Raw genomic sequence first — 13,515 nt, 5'->3', positions numbered from 1 at the left:
GAGTTCCAGTCCTGACTTCCTTTGGTGATAAACAGCAGTGTGGAAGTATAAGCTGAATAAACCCTTTCCTCCCCAACTTGCCTCTTGGTCATGATGTTTGTGCAGGACTAGAAACCCTGACTAAGACACTACCTCAACCAAAGCTGGAAGAAATATGGCTGAGAAGCTACTCAAGCCAGGACAGCTGTCCCCAAACTGACAGCCAAAAGTGAAAGTTGAGAGGCAGCCACACCTTCTGGAGTGAGGGATGTGGGCCCTGTGAGTAGACTCTGGAGGCCGCGGGCCCTGGTTGAGTAGACTTCAGAGGCCTCTGAATGAACCTGCTTCTAGAGATGTCCTGTAGATTCAAGGACAGAGATTATCTCCACTGTTATCAAGCTAGGAAGAGATGGCAATCTCCCTAAATGCTTCCACGGAGCACCCCTGCTCCTCCTTTCTGTCTCTCCCCAGAAAGGGGACTGTTTTCTGAGGGCCAGGCTGATGATAATCAGCCTGAACACAGTCCCAGTTGAGGCTCTGGAGAGCGATGACAAGTAGTTGAGCCTCTCCTCTAGGAAGGGAACAAAGGGAGAAAGGTCACAGAAACGAGAGAAGGTGACCCTGCTGGCTGACACAGGCCAGCAAGCCATTTCTTTGTTCTCTATCAACAACAGAAACCTTTCCTCATGTTCTTCTGCTTTTGATTCATACCTACTTTACTCAGAGGCAAATAAAAAAAAAAAAATCCCTCGAAAAAACAACTTTGAAAGAAGGGAGAAAATTCCTTGGTTAAATGGCAAGTTGAGTGAGCTCTTTGGTAATCCCCCTCACTCTACCTTAGAGTCCTGTGCCCCACACTCCTCCACCCCAGCCTTCCTTTCTCAGCACTCAGAAGCATGAGGTCACTGAGCCCCTCCAGAGACGTGGAAAAAGAGTGAAGACAGGATGTCTGTCTTGCACATACACTTTCAGGGCCGGTGGGATGGGACCCAGGCCCTTGTAGGCAGCAAGCAGTATATATAGGAGGTCATTCTGAGTAGAGGATGGAAAGACCAGGTGGTCCCAGGACCCCTGTGCCTGGAAACTCAGAGGACCCCAGAGGTAAAGGGCATGCAGAGAGCGGGGATGGGGGCACAGGACACCTGCATCCTGCTGTGTTTGCTGTAACAGGATAGCCTTGAAAGAGCCCTAACTCTTGTCAGGCCCCTTCAGACTTGCACACACCCCTCTAAGGGGTGCTTGGTGGGAAGCTCAGACAGGGATGAGTCAGATGCCACAGGCTGGATGGGACTCTGTAGGGTGTTTAAGAGCTGGGATAACTCAGTCCCCTCCCTCCTTTCTGGTCACTAGTTACAGAAGTTCCTGTTACCGGCCTAAACCCTAAGTACCTCTGTAGTGTGCGTCTTAGTTCATTCCCGTTTCCTGTAAAAAAAGGAAAAAAAAAAAAAAAAACACTGCGGTTTGCGTAACTTATACAGAATAGAAATCTATTTCTCACCATTCTGGAAGTGAGACAACTTCCACTCTAGTATCTACCCAAGTCCATTTATAAGGCATTAAATCCATTCATCAGGAAAGAGCCTTCAAGGTCAGACAGTTATCTCCCAACTGCCCCATCCTCCCATCCCCCTACAGTTCAAATTCAAACACAGGCCTATTAGAGGGACACACACATTCAAAAGACAGCGGTGTGGAAAGCAGAGGGAGAGGACCAGATCTCCCCCTCACACTACCCCCATAGGTCAGTGTCCTTGTCATTGTGGCCCAGCGTCTAACCATAGCCCTAACTTGCCTAAGCCCAAGAGCTTAGTCCAACCTATGATACCTAGGCAAGTGTCTGAAGGCTTGGCACCCTAATTGCTCTGAGCCTGGAGATGGGATGGGGTGGGGGGTTGAGACATGAGAGAGAGAGATGAGGCATTCACACAAAAAACATAACTCCAATCTCCCCCAAGAAGAAGGAAAGTGGAGCTTGCTCCATACCAATGCTCACTCTCTAAGCTCGTAAACCACAAACACCCGTTTACCCTCCTCCACAGGATGCATGGGCTAGAAAGACTTTAACACAATTTGTCAGGTGGCCTCCTCCAAGCCTGGAATCAGCACCCTGGGAGGAATGAGGCTGGCTCGAGTGCAGTCAGCTTGCGGTGGCTTTCAGGATGCTGGTATTGAATATTAAAAAGGTTCAGCTGCGACCGACCGTGTGACCACAAGCATGCAGCAAGGAGGCGACGCCACTGACCACGGTCATCCCCAAGGGGAACCTGCCAGAGTGCACGTGGGTGTGTAGATCCTAATGAAGTTACAGATGGGAAAACAGCCCTCAGTTCCTACAGGGGAGGAATATAACGGAGGGATCATGGAAGGGGAAACTGGGCCAACCACACAAACATGCCACCACGCCACCCTGGCCTCAAATACATTGCTCTAGCGTAACTGGACATCTCCAAATGTTTACAGAAACAACATAACCCCCAGCAATGTTAATTCCCCAAACTACTGTGTCTCAGAAGTTCTAACCTCAGTTCCAAGCTGGTCTGAGGCCTAAGGCTTGGCCTGATGCACTCTTGTGCCTGTCTTGAGCTGAGGGGTGATCCCCAGTACAGAAGAGAGCACCCCACCAGAAGCCCACCCAAGTCTTCTTTCTCATTCTGCCCTTCTCATCTGCTTCACGCAACAATCCCATCCCCCTAAATCTATGTCCCTTGCCACGCCACCATTCTGCGATTGCTCCAAGCTCCTTCCATTCCATCAACAGTTCCTTGTCCATGCCCCACCACTCCCTGACCCGTGTGTGTGTGTGTGTGTGTGTGTGTGTGTGTGTGTGTGCTTGAGAGCAGGCGTGCGCGCAAAAGCAGGAGCGCACGCACGCGCGCGCGCACACACACACAAACAAACACACATCAGCCCTGACTCAGATCCACCCTGGCTGTGACCCTAAGCCAAATGTAAGACATTCCCAGGCTGTGAAACTGCCCTTTCTGCTAGAAGTGCCGAACCTTTAAGTTCATAGGTTCCTGGGGACCTCAGAAAGCAGGGGCTGACCCCCTGTCATTCTGTAGACAGAGCAAGGAGCTGGCTCATCCAAAGAGACACAGCAATGAGGGGAGGTTGCTCAAGCTAGCTGTGGAGCCTGAGGGTCTGGCAGAGTTGCCAAAGGAGGATGGAGCCTGGCCCACTCTGAATCCCAACCCTGCCGCTCCCCAGCTGTGTGACCTTCAGCTGTTGCTCAACTGCTCTGAATCTCAGATTTCTCAATTGCAAAACAGGGGAGATTTGGGTAAACACTTAGCACAGAGCCAGAATGTTGAGTGAGGCAGTAGGGAGCTCCCACTCCACAGCCAGATGGCCTGGTTCATGTCTCGGCTCCCTTCCGGTGCCTCGGTTTCCAAACCTGCATAATGGAGTTATTAGTAATGCATACTTCCCAGGATTGAGGTAAGGAAGCAATTCATCTACCAAAGTGAAATACTCAGAAATACCCAGGCAAGTGATATCACCTTTTGGGAGATAGTTGAGAAATAATAGCTTTAAAACATTATAGGACTGGAGAGGTGACCCAGTGGCTGCTCTTCCAGAGGACCCAGGTTCAATACCCAGAATTCCCACAGCAGCTACTAACTGTTTGCAAAACTACTGCCAGATAATGAGGTACAGTGCCATGTACCTCACCTGGCACTGTATGCATGGGGTACATGGAGTCATGCAGGCAAGACACTCATACACACAAAATAAAAATAAATCTTTTGTTTTGTTCTGTTTTTATTTTTTTCGAGATAGGGTTTTTCTGTATAGTCCTAGCTGTCCTAGAACTCATTTTCTAGACCAGGCTGGCCTCGAACTCAGAGATCTGTCTGTCTCTGCCTCCCAAAGCCTGGGATTAAAGGTGTAGAACACCATCCACTGGCATAAGTAAATATTTTTTTAAAAACAAAATAAAATGTTTCTTTAAAGAGGAGAGAGAGAGCACGAGAGATGGCTCAGTGGATGGATAGTGTTTGTTGTGCATGAGGCCCTGAGTCCAGATTCATAACACACACTCAAAAACCAGGCTTGGTGCTGAGCAGGACAGAGAAAGGGAGATTCTAGAGCCTCTGGCCAACCAAGTCTAATGGAAAGTAGAAGCTTCAGGTTCGATAAAGAGACCCCCCGCCCCCATCTCAGCCGGGCGGTGGTGGCGCATGCCTTTAATCCCAGCACTTGGGAGGCAGAGGCAGGCAGATTTCTGAGTTCGAGGCCAGCCTGGTTTACAGAGTGAGTTCCAGGACAGTCAGGGATACACAGAGAAACCCTGTTTCAAAAAACCGGAAAAAAAAAGAAAAAAAAAGAAAAAAAGAGAGGCCCTCATCTCAATAAATAAACGATAGATGGGTAAGTAAGTAAATGGTGGAGAATAGAGGCAGACACTTCACTGCCTATCTCTGCCCTCCACCTGCACACACACGAAGGAAAGGAGAGAAACTCTTGCTAAGTTCAGGGTCGACACTTTCAGCTCCTCAGCCCTATGTCCACTCACACGCCATCCACAACAAACTGGAGAGTCTGGCCTCCCAACAGGGTGGCCAGGTGAGACATCTGAAGCACATGGAGAAGGAAATACATCACCTGAGGTCTCTGGGGCTCTTTGATACTCAGAGCATCTGCTTGAATCCTAACTCCATGCCCCGGAGGTCCACCCTCAATCTAGTCTGCCAGCATCCATCCTTAATAAGAACCTCTCTTGCCCTTAGATAGTTCTTGTCTTGATAGGAGTCGTCTTTGGAAACTTGAGCTTTTTGAGTCAAGGATGGAGTCGGTAGGGAAGAAACAAGCCTATGAGGGGGTGGGAATAAAGGACAGAGGTCAAAGAGGGGATTCTGAATGGGGAGGAACATGGATGGGGGTGTAATGGAGACAAAACGAGGAGAGTATATTCAGTGGGCAGATGAATTCGAATGTGTGAGTGTGAGTGTGTGTGTGTGTGTGTGTGTGTGTGTGTGTGTGTGTGTGTGTGAGACACCACCCTCCCTCAAGTCTCCTAGTCTCACAGAAGCAGAACAATCCAATGGCTGTTTGCTCTTTTCAGGGGAAAGGTTGAAAATGGCCAAGTTTGCCTGGCAGTGGTGGTGCACACCTTTTTTTCCTTTTTCCTTTTTTTATGATTTATTTATTTATTTTATGTGTATGAGTACACTGTAGCTGTATAGATGGCCGTGAGCCATGATGTGGCTGCTGGGAATTGAACTCAGGACTTCTGCTCGTTCTGGTCCTGCTGGCTCCAGCGCTGCTCACTCCGCACACGCATAATAAATACACTGCAGCATCTTCAGATGCACCAGAAGAGGGCACCAGATTTCATCACAGATGGTTGTGAGCCACCATGTGGTTGCTGGGATCTGAACTCAGGACCTTTGGAAGAGCAGTCAGCGCTCTTACCCGCTGAGCCACCTCAACAGCCCAGTGGTGCACACCTTTAATCCCAGCACTCAGGAAGCCATTGGCAGTTGGATCTCAAGGCAGAGTTCAAGGTCAGCCTGGCTGATGTCGGGGGGAGGGGAGCTGGGGAACAAATTGATTTTCAGGACAGCCAGGGCTACACAGAGAAATCCTGTCTCAGGGGACGGCAGGGAGAAGGAAGAAGGTCGTTTCCCTACACTGAGTCCCTGACGATTCTCATTCTCTCTTCCTCAAAGAACAACCCATTGGCTTCAGAAGAACAATCATTCCCAACACCCTCCCCCACAGGAACCCAGCTTGCCCTACCCACCAGGCATCCCAGCCAGGGACACAGATGAGGGCACTGTCGACCGAAACTCCAGCTTCTGTAACCCCGAGGCCTGAGAGGATGTACAGGACCCACCGGTCCCTCCCTCTTCTGATTTGTATGTGACTTGGTCACACTTTCCTGCTGATGTTAGGTTTAGCCCTTCCTGTGGGCACTTTGAAAATGGCTGTTGCCGGCAGGGCGAGGTGGCACACGCACTCGGGAAGCAGAGGCAGACAGAGCTCTGTGTGTTGGAGGCCAGCCTGGTCTACATCGTAAGTTCCAGGATGCCCTGGAGAAAAAGAAAGGCAGAAGCAAATAGCTATTACCCTATTGCCTTTGCTGCCCACTGATCCAGTGAAGTTCCCAGGCTGTTAGGGCATTGTGTCACCCCACACACATAGTTGACCTCATGGAGTTCTCATCTCCCAGCATGACCTACAGGGTCACGAGGTCTGATACCCAAGTCCTCTACCACAAGGGCAGATGAGGAGACTTCTCACCTCCGTGTCACAGTTCACCTAGGACAGTGTACTTTATGTTTGCTCTAAACAAATTTCTCCCATTGTAAAGCTTAACAGACGTTGCACATGAAATGCCCCAAACCCCTTCCCAACGTTTCAAAGTAGCTGGGAACTCAGATGTGCCAGTCTTGGATGGTGTATGCAACTTTGGTCCAGTGACTAGAACACGAAATCTCTCTCAAAAAAGCAGAGGTGAATTCTTCTGGCCCCGAGGGTGTTTTCTGCAGCCTGGCTAGCTCCAGACTTGGGATTAAGTCTGGCGGTGGAGAATCACCCAAGTGGGAAGCATCTTTGACTCCTGCACGACAGTTCTCACAGGACTAGGGGACACATCTTGTTCCATCTCACCTCTGTCTACCGCCGGCCCCTCGAGCCCTGGCTCTGCTGGGTGTGCCCCTGACAACCTCTGGGCTTCCCCAGCGGGGGTGGAGGGGTGGGGGAGGGGGGAAGAATAACAGGAGTCACAAGGGATGGGGAGGGAGGGGAGGTTTTGAGGAAGGGAGGAGATGGGCTGACATCTGCTTAGTGTCCATTCTAGGGATGCACCTGGCACTGAATTCTCCATACAAGTGAGGAAGCCAAGGATTAGAGAGGGCTGGTGTAACAGATTCATGGTGACATAGCCAGCAGCTGTGTTAAGTTTGTATTCCCTACTTCGTTTATTCTGTGTATTGAGACCTTACCTTATTGAATTCTCTCAGCAATCCTGCTGGAGGCCCCATTTTACGGATGGGAAAGTAAAGCCCAGAGAGGGAAAGTGCCAAAGCCATAAAGCAATAAAACTACTAAAGGATGTCAGTCAGTTCTGGATGGCCTCCAAAGGCCAAGTTGCCTCTGCCCACCCCCTTGTTGCACTATTTAACCACATAGCTGCCTGTTCTTATCAAATCCTCTGGAGTTAGGAGCTAGGCATTGTGCTAGGTATACACAGCATCTCTCAAAGCATGCTGGATGTAGAGTTCTATCCTGGGAGAAGACACAGTCAAATAATGAAGAGTGCCACCTCCAGGGAGCAAGGAAGCAGTGTACTAGGTTGGCCACTCCTCCCCTCTGGGCCCTGCTTCTCACACAGGCCTCCTTGGGCCTCCTGGCTCTGCCATGGAGTCACTGGGCAACATGGGTAGGTCACCTGTCTGCTGCAGCTCCTCCATAGCAAGAGAACGTTCCTAGACTGAGTTTTCCACCCATCCCCTCTGGTTCTGATGTGCCTTGGGCACACTGACTGGGTGGGGTCAGGTACCGGGCACATCTTGGGCACATCTCAGGGTATGTTGACGCCTGCAAGGGGTGCAAAGTGCCTGGGTGAGGGGCTGAGGAAGCTACTCCACCCCCAGCTGTGGTTTCTGGTGGGGCCAGTGGTGGCAGCAGGTGTGGGGGGGGAGAGTATTTGTCACTCATCCAACAAAGGCAATCAAACAAAAGCCTCCTGGGGCATTATGGGAACAGCAGTAAAGGCGCCAAAAATAAAACACACCTTTCCTTTGATAGACATTGGTTGCTGCCTGAGTGTTGTGAGAAAAGTGTTCAGACTTTACACCTCAGTTCATGCACTTACCCCGAACACACACACACACACACACACACACACACACAGAAGCAGAGCAGCCTCACAAACAACTCATATAAGTAGGCAGTCAACAATCACAGATCACACATGTCAATCCAACATAAATCACACAGGTACACACAGACATCTATGTGGAGGACACTCGTATAAGGGCCAGCTTCATGGGCTGTGACATGTCACAAGAACCACGTATATGTCAAATGGCTTGTCCTCTATATTTTGAAATGTTCAGTATTTTTAAAGAGCTTTTAAATATTCTATTTTATTTCATTTCATGTATGTTGGTTTTTGTCTGTACGTATGTCTGTGTACCCTAACGTTCATGAAGGCCAGATTAGACTCCCTGGAACTGAGTTATACACAGTGGTAAGCTGCCATGTGTGTGCCTGGAATCAAACTTGGGTCATCTAAAAGAGCAACCAGTGCTCCATATATATATATGTATATATATATGTATGTATGTATGTATGTATATGTATATGTATATGTATATGTATATCTATTGACATGCCAGATGAGGGCTTTGGATCCTATCACAGATGGTTGTGAGCCACCATATAATTGCTGGGAATTGAACTCAAGACCTCAAGGAAAAGCAGCCAGTGCTCTTAACCACTGAGCCATCTCTCCAGCCAAAGTTTTCAGTATTTTTTAAGCAAGGAGCTGAACATGGGTATTTTGTACTTTGTCCTTCAAGTTACAGAACCAAACTTGCTAGCATCCATTCATAAATACTCATATGGGTGGTATGCCTAAACATAAAATACTGATAGGCAAAAATGCATATAATGTAAACACAGAGAAAGGAACAGACACGTAGACCCCACACACCCAGCTACCACAGGGCACACACTGCACTACAATTGTCACCCCAGAAAGGACATAGGCACCTACTTGCAAGGCCCAGACAGAGCTCAACCACAACCCATTGACATGAATGGATTGACCTAGCCAGATCAAGGCACAGCGATGGCACAGAAAGGAAAGGTTTAATCTCTTTTACTGAATCCTCAACTGTCACAGCTGGCCTCTCTTGTGGGCTGTGGGTTCATCCACCAACCCTTGCAGTGGAGACTAAGGAAAAGGAGACCTTGGGGGAGTGGAGGAATCCTTGGGAGGAAAGGTTGGGAGGAGAGGAAGAACATTAGCCAAAAACAGCAGGCTGGGCGACAACGGAGGCGCCTAGTGAACTGGCCTGAATCGTGGTTCTGTAAGAGCCTGGGGGGTCTTGAACCCACACAAGTCAGAGCTCCTGTTCTCTCTCACATGAACAGCCAATCCCATTTCCCCACTCTTCTTTCGAGCTAGGTGGCCTTGGACACACCACTGAACTTGCCTGGCCTCAGTCTCTCTGTCTCCACAGAATGAGAAAGCATTGTCTACATTGCAGGGTTGTGTGGTGTGTGTGGACATTGCCGCCTCGTCTCCCGGGCTTTCCCAGCATTCAACAGTTTGCCTTCTAGCCCAGGCCTTGCAATCTGACTCTTGCTTCAGAAACTCCAGACCCCCTCATTAACGGCAGACCTTCAAAATGTGTTTATTTCTTGTCTTCCCCACCCCCCTCCCACTTCCCAGCCAGATGCAAGCATGGGAGGTGGATGTAGTTCAAGGCCCACCCTCCCTTCAGGGACTTCCAACGTTCCTCCATTCCTTTTGATCCCATAGCTCCAGCCACAAGCCAAACAGGCCCCAAGGCCTCCAGAGTTTTCTGCCTCTGCTCTCTCCCCACAACCCCAGTGCTGCCTGTAAGAATCAGTTCCAAGCTTTGCCCTTCCCAGAAGCCCCTCCATCCTGTTAGGTGATACCAGATGCTCAAAGAGTGACCCAGAAAAACAATTCCTTTCAGTCCATTGTGATGGGGCATGTCCATAACCCCGCCACACTGAGGAGGCTCAGGGAGGAAGAGAGAATTCTCAGCCAGCCTGGGCTACAGATCAAGACCCTGTCTCAGAAAAATTCAAACAAAATTGCTGGGAAATCTTGCTCAATCGTCGGAATGCTTACATAGCATGCATGAGCACAGTATAAACTTAGCGTGGTGGTTAAAGGCCTGCAATCCCAGCACTTGAGAAGTGAAGGCCTAGAGGATCAATAATAGTTCAAGATCATTCTTGGCTACATAGTGAGTTCAAGGCTGGACTGGGCTATATGAGACTCTCCTTCCAATCAATGCAAGCAAACAGACAAACACAAACTCACAGTCACCCGCAGATGGATAAAAGACCCCTTGAGTGACCACCAACAGAAACCTGAGATAAGCAAGCACCTTTACCCACTGGGCCACCTCAAAGGCCCAGGAAACCGGATACCGTTAGAATTCTTCCATGGGGAAGGCATAGGTCACTCAGACATCTGCATTGCATCCCTGTTGATTTGCTCAGATAAAAACTGAGCCACTGAGGAATGAAATGACCGGTGAACATCAGAAGTGGCGCCCGTGGCTTTTCAAATACACAACCTCTAGGATACAATGACCAGCTACAACAGGGCCTGTGTCCACCCCCACCCACCACCCTGCCTGCACAGCTGCTTCACATTTGATGAGGGATGGAAGAGGCATAGTAGCAGGCTGGCTGGAGGCCAGCCAGGGGGAGGTCTGGTCACCAGGTGGCCCCTTGACAGGGAGAAGGAAGCAGAAAGAGAGAGAGAGAGAAAGAGAGAGAGCAAGCACTTTAGCCTCCAATCTGCAACCTGGTTTCATCATGCATCATCCATGTGCCCTGATAAGAGCTTCTTGAGTGTCAGTTTCCCGGATTGAGAATAGATTCTTTGAAGCAGCAGCGAGTGTAGAACGATTGCTCACAATGCAACTCAGGGCTTGTCTTTGCCCTATAAGATGTAGAAATTGGTCCCCCTTAACACCTGAGGAGGACAGAAAGTCACTGGCTTTGATTACAGAAGGAATGGGGGCAGTGTTACCGAGTTCCTGGGCTTTGATGATCTCCACAAAGAAGCCACCACGCCAGCCCTATCTCACTGAGCCCAAGGCCTTCCAGGAAGAAAGGGCTGTGGCACCCCACCGCACCACACTTAGCAAGGACAGAACAACTAACTCCTGGTTGGTACACAGAGCCCAGTGTCTGGCACATGGGAGGTTTAGAAAAGAAAACAAGCAAATAAATAAATAAAAGTAAATAAATAACACCACTGGTTTGTTTAATAACTGTATAAATGGTGAATCTGGAGTCCTCCTACACCTTTGACTAATTAAGTTATAAATTTAAATTATGGAAAAAACAAAAAAAAAAAAACAAACCCTGTACTGTAAAGACCCACCTAGGCCAAAAGGTCTTGTATTAAGATCTCTTCATCATCGAGGCAGTGGTGGCACGCATGCCTTTAATCCCAGCCCTTGGGAGGCAGAGGCAGGTGGATCTCTATGTTCGAGGACAGCATGGTCTACAGAGTGAGTTCCAGGATAGCCAGGGCTGCACAGGGTGTCTGGGGGTGGGGGAGATCTTTTCATCACGGATAAAGTAGGAGGGACTTGTTTTTCTGTGCCCTGCCCCCCACCAGGCTATGCTGGAACAGTTCCAGACAGTAAACAGATGACCTTGCCCTCCAATGTCACCCCTCCCACCACACACACACACACACACACACACACACACACCACGGAGTCCAAGGCTCTGACGCAAGGACCTATGCAAATAGATGCTGTTTCTATGGGAACTGAAACCCCAGTTTGTTTTCCCTCCCCAGCACTCTGTAATTTCCAGCAGGTCTGTGCAGTGTCAGGCTCATCGCCTCACAGCTAGCTACTTTGCTCTGCTCCCTGGGGGGTGTCCAGCACAGGCCACTGAGCTGACCTGTGCAAGTCACACCTAGACTCACCCCCCAGAAGGAGATTCTTGGCACCAAGCCCCTGCCTCCTCTGCAGGGGGCTGCCCAGGAGGTACCCAGAGAGACCATAGACTAGCCTTGAACAGCACTGAGGAGGACTGGGGCGGGGGTGACTAGGAGTGAAGGGCCAGGAGGCTCTCTTCCAGGAAGAGGTGGGAGGGTCTCATCTGGCAATCCAGCACCCTGGATGGCTAACAGATGATTTCTGGCTTAGCTGGGGGCTGAGGGGGGGGCGTGGCTCTGCAGGAGGCTCTCAGCCGCTGGATGGGGTGAAGGTTCCGGATCAGCTGCCTCCATTGTCCAAGCCTCTGAGAAACAGCTTGGGAAGCAAAAGCAGAAGCAGGAGGGCTTAGCGGATGGGGGTGGACAGTGGATGAGGCGGTGTACTTTTTGAGAACAGGGTAGGAAGAGAACAGAGGGCTGATGGAGCCGGAGTGTTCAGCCCTGCCCCGACAGGACTCAGATTGGACGCAGGAAGCAGGTAGTTCTAAGATGACAAGGGATACAATGACACCCGTGACAAACCCAGACCCCAAAGATCCAGCTTAGGTCAGTCTGGGTCCAGGTACGACAGACATGAGACAAGACACCTTTGCTACCACCAAGCGCAGTGGGTGGTCCAATTTCTGAGGTGGTATTCTGGGAGGGACCCTCGGAGGTTCAGTAGAAGAGTATGAGACTTGGGATGTCTTTGAAATAGCTTTCCACTGCCATCAGCAACCGCAGTACACACGGTAACACCCGCCCATGCCCTCTCATTCCTCACCCTTTTGGGCTTTGTGTTGTGGGCAAGGTAAAAGACACAAGCGTGAAAGTGCTCAACCGTGGAGGCTCTCTACTGCTGTTATTACCTAGGGAGAGCCCCACCCCCATTTCCCTAGGGCTCTCCAAGCTTTCCCACCCAGCTTCCTGCTACCCTAGCGCAGCCACAGTTCCCATGACTCCACCGCCAGTGACCAGGGGAAGATTCTTATGCCGGCAGAGAAAGAAGAGAAGCCCTCCAGGGAAAAGCTGGAAGGGAGCTGGGCAAAGCAGTATCCCTCTCCTTAGGTGGGCCGTCATTTCCACTAGTTTCTGGGGACCCTGTAGCCTAAGTGACTTTGACCCTCAGGCCACAGCAACCCTGGCCACCTCCCTCCTGAACCTTGAAGCATGATGATAACTCTGAAACCACTGACCTGATTTTCTGCAGAGAGAAAAGGATAAAGAGCACATCCACCGGCTTGCGGGTGCACACACACACACACACACACACACACACACACACACACACACTGGAAACTTTCTCTCCTTGACAGGAACCCAGCCCTCAGAGGGAAGTTTCTTAGGTACAAAGTTTAATGTTTACTTGTGGTCGACCAGAGGCACTTCCGGGGCATCACTGATACAGCATGCCTCCCTGCCAAGGGACAATCCCACCAGCACATCCATCCATGAGGACCAAGAAAGAGATTAATAGATTCCTCATTGCTACCTAAGGGCCTGAGAGAGAGACAAATACATGTTCAGTGCCCTTCATCTCCAAATTCTCTAGATTTACTTAGGTTCCCTCCAGCCTCAACAACATCTTGGGGCCAGATTCTGTAACAGAGACGTGATGAGCTAACAGTTACATTCTCAGTGGTTGGTGACTGATCTCATTATTGACCCTCATTGAAGATTAGCTGTCTTCCTTTACTGGCCTGCATATGGTAGGGCAGCCTGAATGGACTCATCCCTGACCTACTATGTGCTGACAGATGTCAGAGCCAGAGATCACAGTGAGGAAATTGTCCTGCCCATGGACCTTTGCACACACACATACACACACACACTCACACTTGCACTCGAACAGCAGCAACCCCCCCCCCCCCCCCCCC

Source organism: Mastomys coucha, unplaced genomic scaffold (assembly GCF_008632895.1).
Source record: "Mastomys coucha isolate ucsf_1 unplaced genomic scaffold, UCSF_Mcou_1 pScaffold5, whole genome shotgun sequence".
Lineage (NCBI taxonomy): Eukaryota > Metazoa > Chordata > Mammalia > Rodentia > Muridae > Mastomys > Mastomys coucha.
The sequence above is the reverse complement of the archived record's forward strand: the minus strand, read 5'-3'. Positions refer to the sequence as shown.